Genomic DNA, 12,056 nt, shown 5'->3' with positions numbered 1-12,056 from the left:
CCAGTCCGGCCCACTTGACACCCATAGTTTGGACCAGCTTGTGCACGCTTCGATTAATTTATGAGATATCTGTCACCTCCCACCAGCAACAGATACCCAGTAACTCTATTCATCAAAGTTTAAACAGATGGAAAGAAATCACTTAATATTTTTCTTTATTGAAAATTGAACCTGAGACTTCATTGTGTGCTCAACTCAACTTCATTAAAATACTGGACCACACCCTTAGGCTTAGGTACATTTTGGAAGGCCACTTATGCAGCACATTTATACAGAAGTCAATATTATTGTAGTTGATATTTTACCTAAATATAATTATATTCCAGCATTGATGGTATACGGTTCTATAACGTTTTATTTGACCCTCTTCATTTCTATACAACTACTCCTATATATAATATTAATTAATGACTCTTCAAATCAAACTATAAAGAAAAAGGGTCACATGTTATGACGACTAGTTAATAAAATCTGAAGAACATCACATTAACGATATTTTGGGTCCTTCGATATGCGGGATAAGATGGAATATCTCATGAAGTTTAGACCTAAATTTAATAATTTTGATTGATAGTATAAATTTATCGATTGTGTACTAATTTATACCATCAATCAAATATGATATAAATATAATACCAAACTTAGTCTTGAATATCTCATATTATTCATCTAACATAGGACTATAAATCTGAGATAATTTAGTATATGTACCAAATGACCCCTTTTAAATTTGAATTTATGACAGTTAATATTGAAAAAAAAAGGTCTGTGAGGAGTTTAGCAGATTCGAAAGCTTTAAGTTTAGAATCTAAAACTGAGCATATCGTGTTTATACAATCCTGTATACATATAATTTCCATAATAATTTAAAGAAAAATTTCATAAAAGCACAACTTTAGTTTTAAAATTACTAAAAATCCCTTCAGTTTGAAAAAACTACAAATATTTCAACTTTTATTAATTTAGGTTAAAAATTGAGATACATCCTAAAACACTTTTTTTTTCAATTTTAACTTTACCAACTCTTCCTATATTAATGACAAATTTTTGGTCATAATTTTATCCCACAATTTTCTCCTCTTCTTCTTTTTCACATTTTTTAATTAAGTTTTTTTTCCCTTAAATTCATCTTCACTTTCTTCTTATTATGTTCAATGGTTTTTCTCAAAAATCAAATTAAACAACATCATATCCCTTTAGCTCACCGAATTGATCGTTTGAAGCTTCGTGTTAAAAATGATGATGTTTTGGTGCTCGAGTTATGGATAAAATTACTATTTCGGTGAAAAAATTATCCTCGGTGAGGTTATTTCTGGCTGATTTTCCGTTATCGGTACTTCAGGTAAACCTTCAAATCCAATAATTTTTTGCCGCGCGAAGCAAAATATCAATGGGAAGACAAAAGATGATACGATGACCAACGGATTTAAAGTCATTCATCTTTTCGAGGAAGAAAAAAATCCAACTACACTTACCTTGGAAATACTCTCTGATCATCAAGTTAGTGGGAAAAAAAAATTGTGCATCGTTATGTCAAGACAAAAATTCAAGATCTATGGAGACCTTCAGAGCAATTTCTTGTATATATTGTTATCTATATTTGTTGTTATATGTATCTCTTGTTTGTTAAGTTTTAGTGAAATAGACATATTAAAGATACATGTTCGTAAACTTAAAGATATATATTGTGTACGAGTTTGTTTTGTATGTATCTCACACTCTTTTTTGTTTTGATTCAAATATTTATATAAAAGATACATATTCTGTAAAACAACAGATACATTTTAAGCTTTTTGTATATCTGATTTTGTGTTATTGTGCATTTATGTATCTCTTGTTATTTCAGATCTGAATAATTTCAGGCTTAAATACATATTTACACATACATGATACTTTTTTTTTCAATATTTTGTATCTATAGTTATCTGTTTAACTCTTGTGTAAAGTTTTAGTAAAATCAGCATACTAAAGATACATGTTAGTAAGCTTAAAGATACATATACTGTATGAGGGGTATGTTATATGTATCTCGCATTTTTTTTTAATTCAATAATTTTTTTTTGAATTCGATTATTTAGCCCTAGTATGTTATATCGTTAATCCATACGTTATATCGTTAATCCAAATACCAGAATAACGTAACAACACTAAAATATTTATTGCAATTACTTCAAACAAAATCAAGAAAAAATAATAAAAAAGTCGTAGGAATCGTTTATAACTGAAAATGAAATATGAAAAAAAATTATTTTAAAATGTGGAATAACAAACAAATTATCTATTTTCGTGGAATTTTATTTAGTTTTTACCATTATTAGTTAGGTTAATTGCTAAATTAAAGGAGCTTTAACCGTTGCAATCGTTAAATTACCCAAATTAGTTTAATTATTAAATGTATCTGTATGATGTATCTCATGTTAGTTATATGTATCTTCAACGTCAATATGTTAAAAAACTAAGATGTATTTTATCGTACAGAAAAAATTAACGAGATATACATATATGTACTATCATGCACATTATGTATATTTAACACTACTAGTATGTATTTTTGGTATGTTTATATCATTAAAACTAAAACATCAAGAGATACATATATATAAACAACCTGAACCAGAGATACAAGATGAAGAAAAAATGTATCTACTTAGATCAAATATGTATCTCGGCCTACTAAAAATAATAAAAATAGAATTACGTAAAACAACAATCAATTTTACGTTAATGCATAATTGAATAGTCAGAAGACAAATAACTATTTTTGAAACGTTAAACAAGATACAAATCTCTTTTTGTATCTTTTCGCATAGAAATTGAAGGAATGCTCAATGGCATTCCATTTCATAACTGAAATAAGAGTATACTTGTCCATCACTAACAACGATTTCATCGCTCTTATAGCCCTCATACTTTATATCATTAATCCAAAAAGGTCGTAGAACTCGTTTATAACTGGAAACAAAATATGGAAGAATTTTTGTTTAAAAATGTGGAATAACAAGAGATACATTTATATACACCTAATTTATATACAAAAGTATTTTGTTACATCAATATATATATGCAAGAGTGTTTTGGAGAATAAGACTTCAAAGTCATTACTGCTAAGGACTCCTAATTTAAAACAACTGCAACACTCATTCAAGTAAAGTCTTAATAATAAACAGCAATATACAATTAGACATTCACTCGAATACCTATGTTACATTATCCTTACATAAAGTATATCACCAATAAAGGCAAAAAAGAGTTATTTGGTTAATGTCTTTATTGAGATTCTTGATGTCACTCATCTATTTGTTCATAGGTCGAAAACAACTAAAAATAGTACATGAAATTTAGCATCTGTTTGTATTTATTCAACATTTTTCTTTTCCTTTTTTTAACCGAGAATAATATTAAGGAAAAATTACCTAAAGAATCTGTACGATATATCTCACGTTAGTTATATGTATCTTCAACGGCAATATGTTAAAAAATTAAAATGTATTTTATCGTAAAGAAAAATTAAACGAGAGATACATATATGTACAATCGTGCACAGTATGTATCTTTAACACTACTAATATGTCTTTTTGGTATGCTGATATCACCAAAACTAAAACACCAAGAGATACATATATATACATAATCCGAACCAAAGATACAAGATGATGGAAAAATGTATCTAGTTAGACCAAATATGTATCTCAGCCTACTAAAAATAACAAAAAATAGAACTACGTAAAACAACAATCAATTTTACGTTAAATGCATAATTGAATAAATAAGAGACAAATAACTACTTTTGAAATGTTAAACAAGATACAAATTTTTTTTTGTCAGATTTTTTTTTCACATAAACAAGATACAGATCTTTTTTGTCAAATCAATTGCAAGGAATGTTCAATGACATACCATGCCATAACTGAAATAACAATACACTTGTCCTTGTAGATTTGCCCAACCTTAACTGCACTATTTTTGCAACCTGTAATGATCTTGTTTCCCTTCATATCGAACAACGGCAACGAAATGGGTTTGAGTGATTACGGTATAATATCGTTAATCCAAACGTCGGAATGTTGTATGAACACTGAAATAATTGCACTTGATGAAAGAAAATCACAAATAAATAAAAAAGGTCCTATGAAATTTTTTTTATGGAACGTATGAACTTTCATTGCAATTGATGAAAGAAAATCAACAAATAAAAACAAAGAGGTCGTATGAATTTATTTTGATGGAATGTATAAACTTTTTGCAACCTGAAAACTAATTATGGAAAGGTTCTTGTTTAAAATGGTGGAATAACAAACTAATACCATATATCGTGGAATATTATTTAGTTTTTACCATAATTGATTAGGTTAATTGCTATATTAATGCTAATTTAGCTGTTACATCCCTTAAAACATTCTAATTAGTTTTTCTAATAAGTACAATGTGCATTATTGCATTAGATATAGAAAAAATAAGAATGAATAAATCCTTAGATTTTAATCTCCTTTTTTAAAGAAAATAAAATAAAAGATAATATCATTTAGCTAAGTCTTAAAATTTTAACATAACTGAAATATCAATTATAAATTTACAAATAGAAAGAAAAGTTGGTGTACAGAGAATGATAATAATAGTATTGTCAAAGATAATCTTTTAATTTCTTTTTATTATATATGGTACAACGTATTTAATTATCATGATGCAACAACTGCGAATGTGTATCTTACATAGTTTTCTAATCAAAGATAATTCAGACTTTTTAAGAATTCAAAATCTATAAATTCAAAATTTTAGCTTTTTTTTTTTTTTTAGTGTCATTTTATGTCAAGCCAGATTTTGACCATCACTAATGTGTGTATATATATATATATATATATATATATTCGTAATAATAAAATTAAAAGATGACATTCTTTCGAATTTAAGATAGGTTACAAGCTATTAACATTAAATTTCAGGTTTTCAATGTTCAGAAGATTAAGAAATTAATCACATTCAGACTTTGTTTACTAGGTCTTTTTGATTTCCTAGACATATTATTTTTTAGAAAATAATCCTCTATGTCCAACGTTTTATATAAAACTACACTATCGTATATATAAATAACTTCGTCTATAGAAAATTTTGATGTATGACTCAATATATAATCTTTGATTAACTAACTAAAATATGTGATTTGAGTTCACTTATGTATAAAATATGTTATATTTAGATTATTTCTAGAAGCATATTATCCTAAAATACAAAATAATAAGACAATTTTAACACAATACATGAGTAATTAAATGATGAAATGACTGATAATTCTAAAAATTTATAAATATTCTTGAGAAATGGAACCGAAAATGTATATTTCAAGTATTGAAGGTTAATGTGCATAACTAAATATCACACGAACTAAACTTAAAATTATCATACTTAAGGGACCAAAATTGATATTAGCCCTTTTTAAATATGCATGGGACATTTTCATATAATTTTTTATTACTCATTTATTTTTATTGAACGAGTATATCTTGACAATTCCATTTTCAGATATTTAGGGATGTTTTTATGTGCTGTCTTCTCAACTAGTTCAAGTTAAATTAATTAAGTTTACGTGGTTATCGTTAAACTTTTTATATAAAGCTAAAATACAAATATCATTATTCATGTTTACTTGCACCAGATATCATATGTATACCTTGAGTACGAGTTCAACAGAATTAAATAATATTGAACCTAAATTTTTAAAATTTGTATTAAGAAATTTGTTTAATATGTATAGATTATTAATTTCATCCACTATTTTAAATATAAATTGTATAAATTTTGTGGAACTTTCTAGCATAAATTTAAATTACTTAGACTTTAATGTAGATATCGTACGCAGATTGAGGGAAAAAAAAAGTAGATATTAGTGTTTAGGCGGTTAACCTATTCAAATTAGATATTAAGTTTAATGCAATTGATGTTATTTGGATATTTTATGATGAGATTTGGTATAATTTATCAAGGAAAGGACCCAGTAATCAAAGTCTTTGTTTTTTAATTTTTTATTTAAATCTTCTTAACGTTGAAACATGACATTGACTAATGATTTTTAGTACTATAGCTCACTGTCTATCTCTTGAGTGAATATTTTCTAATAATAATAGTATTCGAATCAACTTATCAACTTTTAAAACTAAAATTCTAATATTCATTTTATAGTTTACTAATTAAAATTATTGAAATTAATTTTTGCTAACAACAAAAAAGTTTATAAGACTTGGACAAATGAGCAACCAAATAAGGAGAAATTCAAAGTGAGAGTTATTACTTATTAGGGCAAATTTAAATTAATCAAATTCAAATATATATTCCTAAATAAGTGGTCAATTAATTTTTTCCTTGACAGATTAATTATAGGACATTCAATATTGAAGTAAGTAGTGGTACCAACATGAGTTGTGGTGCAGTGGATGAGGCTGTTCCACCCTTAACCAGAGGTCGAGGGTTCGACCCTGGATACAGAGAAAACTCTGTTGGGAGTGTTGTCACCTTAATGGACCCTACAATGCGCGATCCGAATTAGTCGGGACTCCAATGCGGGCATCGGATATCGAACACCGGATGGAAAAAAAGAAGAGGAAGTAAGTAGTGGTAACTTCCCTCACGTTATCACGTGTACAAGCAATTCCTTATATATTATGTATCTCAACTTCATTTATTTCTATGAGAAAAGACATTTTCCTCCCCTGAACTTATTATCCAAACTCACTTTAGCACTTAAACTTAACTTTCGTTTATTTACTCCCCTTAATATTTTTAAAGTGAATTAGTTTCATCCCTTAATATATATTATCACTCTCATAACGGAGAGTGTGTTACACTCTCTACACCTCAGTGCCACCTCAGCGTCACGTCATTACCACGTAAAAATTTATAATTTTTTTAAAAAAAGTAATTTGACACATATATTATTTTTATGTATTTTTTTTTAAAATATACATACATACATATATATATATATAAGTATTAAATAAAATGCCCTCCACCCTCCTTTTCCTTCTTCTTCAGCACCCCCTCCCCCTACTTTTCCTTCTTCTTCAGCCCCCCTCCCCCCGTCCTCTTCCAGCGCCCCCCCTCCCTTCCCCCTCACAACCCCTCCCCAGCAAAATAGGTCCCCCTTCTCCCAGCTCTTTCTCCCCTTCCAATCCCCCCCTCCCTCCCTTCTTTCTTGTTAATACAAAAATACCTCTATTTTTTTTTCAATTCTCACCAGCCGCAACCCTACCCCTACAAACAAGTTTGTAATATTTTCTTTTTCTTATTTCTAATTCAAGTTTGGAGTTTAAAAAGGTAGAAATTCAACAAACTTTTGTCGTCATTCTCCATTTATATTTCTTTTAAAATATTCCAACAACTCTCAGTTATATACTTTTCTAATATGTCTCTTATGAATCCACGTATAAAAAATAAATCAAAGTATAGAAATATAATCCATTTTCCTTATTTGAGTTTTAAAAAGTAGAAATTCAACAAACTTTTGTCGTCATTCTCCATTTATATTTCTTTTAAAATATTTCAACAACTCTCAGTAATATACTTTTCTAATATGTCTCTTGTGAATCCACGTATAAAAAATAAATCAAAGTGCTAAACTATATTTCATTTTCCTTATTTGCAAAGGAAAAAGTGAGAAATTAAAGGAGAGCAATGGAGAATAATTTTTTTATTATTTTTATGTGAATTTTCAAATTATGCAGTTCTCTTAGACTAACTAAAAATCAGGAGAATGACGACAAAACAAGGAGAATGACGACAAAAGTAGAAATTAAAAGAAATTTCATTAATGGTAAGTGGTTCAAAGATAAAATCATCAATTTAATTTAATTTTTGTTCAAATTTTGAGGGAGTTGGATTGAAGTTTGAGATGGTGTTTAATGGAGATTTTTTTTTAATTTATTGTATTTGTGGTTGTTCTGTGATGGTGTTAATGGAGGAAAAATGAAAAAAATTGAAGGAGAGTGTTGATGAAGAATGGATTTGAGGTTATTAATGGAGGAATTTGAGTGTTATGGATGTTTTGGAGAAGAAAGAATAAAAGGTGTTCAATAGAGAATTTTTTTTAATTTAGTGTCTTTGTGGTTGTTCTTTGATGGTGTTAATGGAGGAAAATGAAAAAGATTGAAGAAGAGTGTTGATGGATAATCGATTTGAGGTTGTTAAAGGAGGAATTTGAGTGTTGTTGATGTTTTAGAGAAGAAAGAATAAAAGGTGTCTATTTTTAAATTTTTATTTTATTTTTATTATATTTTAAATATAATATTAATTTTTTTTTCTTACAAATATATGCATTTTTTTCTTTAAATGAATATTTAAAAGAAATTAAATAGACAGAAAAATGAATTTTAATGCGCCCAACGGCGCTTGTCTACACGCGAGCAGTTAAGGGGGAATTTTAATTCACTTTAAAGATGTTAAAGGGGGTAAATAAACGGAAGTTAAGTTTAAGTGTTAAAGTGAGTTGGGATGACAAGTTCGGGGGGGAGGGGGGAGGAAAAGATGTCTTTTCTCTATTTATATATGTGTGTGTTTTATCCGACTAAACTTTAGTGTCTTATTTTTGTCTTTGAAAAAGGAGGAAAATTACCCCTTTATTTAGGATAAATACCTCTCGTCATATTTTGAGGTCAAATTTATTCTAATTGTTATATTTTAAGGTCAATTTTACCATTGCTGTTAAGAAACTTTTCACTTGTACCCTTTCTAAAACAGAAAATTCAAATCAATATTAAATATCTAATTTTTTAAAAATAAAATACTCCTTGAAGTAACTCGCTCCACCCACCCCCACCTCACAAAAATAATTATACCCTTTCCTTAATTCTATTGGTCGAATTTTTTCAATGAGATTAGACCACTGACATTTATTAGTATATAACTCATGAAAAATAGATCTGTATCAATGGAGACACAGAGAAATGCACAGTTCATGGATCTGTATTAGTGCAAAGCTCATGAAAAATAGCACTGAGCTGACAGATGCAACAGATTATGTATAGTAGATATTTATCTGGATGATTGAGTTAAGAGGTCTCTTTATGTATAATTTGGATCTACATAAATTTTTACCCATGTCATTCGCTCAGAAAACTTATCCATTGATTCTAAAATCTAGATGCACATAAAAATGCATATCAATTTTGAAATTTAAATATAACCGAAACAAGAGCGAAGTTTGTACTAGACAATTTCTCTAGTTTCTTCCTTCTATATTATTTCGTTCTCTTTTACTTTTTGTTCATTTGTAAACAACCTACTAGCCTTGGACGTTGAAAGAGAAATATATTTATTCTTTAAAAAAATTCAATCAATAGAATTGAGGGAGGCATATATTTGTTTATGTCTTTTTTGTGGGATGGAATTGGATGGTGTGGTCTAAATTAGGGTGTGTTTTATTTTTAAGAAAGAGAAAATACATCTTTTCCCCCTTGAACTTGTCCTCCAAACTCACTTTAACACTTAAACTTAACTTTCATTTATTTACCCCCCTTAACAACTTTCAAGTGAATTAAATTCATCCCTAACGGCTGACGTGACAAAAAAAAAACAAGTGATTTTTTTAAAAAAAATAGGGCTCACTTTATTGTTATTATATATAACAAGAAAAAAGAAACCGAACCCGTCTTCACCCATCTTCTTCCTCACCTGCACCCCGTACCCCTAGTCCCAAAACCCTTATCCCTTCTGATCGTTATTCATACACCGCGATCCCAGTCTCTTTTCTCCTTCGTCTAATTCTCTATCTCCATTTCTATTGCACTTCATCAATATATTTTTTCAAGAAAGAAAAAAGTATATATGAAAAAGTTGTGAATTTCAACAACACTTTTTTCAAAATCCATTATTGAGAAGAAAAGGAAGAAATACATAATCAATTTAATTCTTCACAAGTCAAACAATTTCATCAATTTTATAATCTCTCCAAAAGTTTAAACTGTAATCCAAATCTCATCGGTCAACAAAAGTCTGATTTGCCTGAATTCAAGCCCAATTTACTTACTTTTTGAAGAGGAGAATTCATTGAACTTACTGTTTGTATTGTAGAATTTATGATTTTTGATTTCTCTACTGAATTTTACATGTCTTGATCAAGATACATGAACGACTTATTTTGTGTATTTTTCGATAAGGTGGAAGGAGATGGGTGGTGGTCAACTGGTGGTTGTTGTTTTTCGGTAGGAGTCGATTGAATCAGAACAATTGATTATTTTTTTTATCGTTGCTCTGGTAATCGAGGAAGTATTTTTGGATATTGTTTGAACAATGAGCTGGTCGCTGATTGCTTGTTGTTGGTTGAAGAAGATAGAAAATTGGGGGAGGGTTGAAGAAGATAGAAAATGTGTTTTTTTTATATATATATATATATATATATATATATATATATATATATATATAATATTTATATATATTTATTTATATTTTATATATATATTTAAAAAATATTTTGCTTACGTGGCTCCGACATGGCATTGAAGTGGCGCTGATGTGTGGGGGAATGTATCACACTCTCCGTTATGAGAGTGGTATTTAGTTTTGAGGGGCGAAATTAACACACTTTAAAGATGTTAAGGGGGTAAATAAACGGAAGTTAAGTTTAAGTGCTAAAGTAAGTTTGGAGGATAAGTTCAGGGGGGAAAAGATGTCTTTTCTCTTTAAGAAATGAAAAGGGACAAATATACTTATGTATATACCCTCCGTCATATTTTGGGTATACATATGCCCTTATCTTTAATGAAATGATACATATATGCCCTTTACACTAACGATAGAGGCATATGTGTACCTAAAGTATGACAGAGGGTATATACATATCATTTTCATAGTTTGGGGGTTGGAGGGTATATTTGTCCCTTTTTCATTTCAATTTTTTATCTCAAATAATTAATCTGAACCCACTATCTGACCCAATAAACCTATCGAACCGGCCTCTATTTTTTGTTTCAAACCCAATACCCTTTTTGTTTTTCTCTTAAAAGTGAACCTCAATCAAATTGTAGTAGTTAATCGCTGTTACTAGTTGGTGTTTACTGGTTGAAGGGAGTGGAAATTAGACCGAAGATGGCCGGAACTAGGGGTGCGACGATGGTTCATCGATAGGGTATTTTGGTTCGACGGAGACGGTGGCTATGTTGGTGTTAACCGATTATGGATAGTGTTTTTCTGATGAAATTTCGCTGAAAATTGAAATGTGAGGGGTTTAATTTATTTGGTGTTATTTTTGGGTGTTATGGATTAATGATTATTTTCTTGAACTTGATAATAGTGAGTGTTATTGTATTGTGTGTGTATATCATTATAGGGGTGGTAAAAATGCGTCTGTTAGATAGACGTTTCTTGAATTTTAATTGAGACCAGATCAAGCAATGAGTTTATTGAATCGGGTAGCGGTTTGGGTTAATTATTTGAAATTAAAAAATAAAATGAAAAAGAGACAAATATATCCCTGAACTATGATTAAATGTTACGTATATACCCTTCGTCATACTTTGGGTATAAATACGTCTTTACTGTTAGTGTGAGAGACATATACGTACCATTTCGTTAACTGTAGGGGCATATGTGTACTAAGTATGATGGAGGGCATATACATACCATTTATCATAATTTGAGGGTATATTTATCACTTTTTTGTTTAAGAAAAAATGAGGCATGTAATATTGGTTTGTACTTTTCTATTATAGGAAGGGTACTAGTAAAAAGTTTCTTAACAATAAAAATAAATATAATCCCAAAATATAATAACGAGAATAAATTTGACTCAAAAATATGATAAATGTTATATTTAGTCAATTTTTTAAAGTAAATAATAAATTTAATCCTTGCCCTTTTTTATTGATGTGTCTCAAAAAAATGCCTCCTTTTATATCAATAAAATTTTCAATCATAATATTTTATATGATGATTTGTTTAAGATTACAAACTTAAAACATGACATAATTCATTTAAACTTACTAAATTTAGAAATATTATTTTATTTTTAAATTTCATTATCAATTAAACTAAGACGCTTAGATCAGTAATTACTTAAATAAATCCTCTTTCTT

The sequence above is a fragment of the Capsicum annuum genome, chromosome 9 (genome assembly GCF_002878395.1).
Source record: "Capsicum annuum cultivar UCD-10X-F1 chromosome 9, UCD10Xv1.1, whole genome shotgun sequence".
Lineage (NCBI taxonomy): Eukaryota > Viridiplantae > Streptophyta > Magnoliopsida > Solanales > Solanaceae > Capsicum > Capsicum annuum.
Note: the sequence above shows the minus strand (reverse complement) of the source record.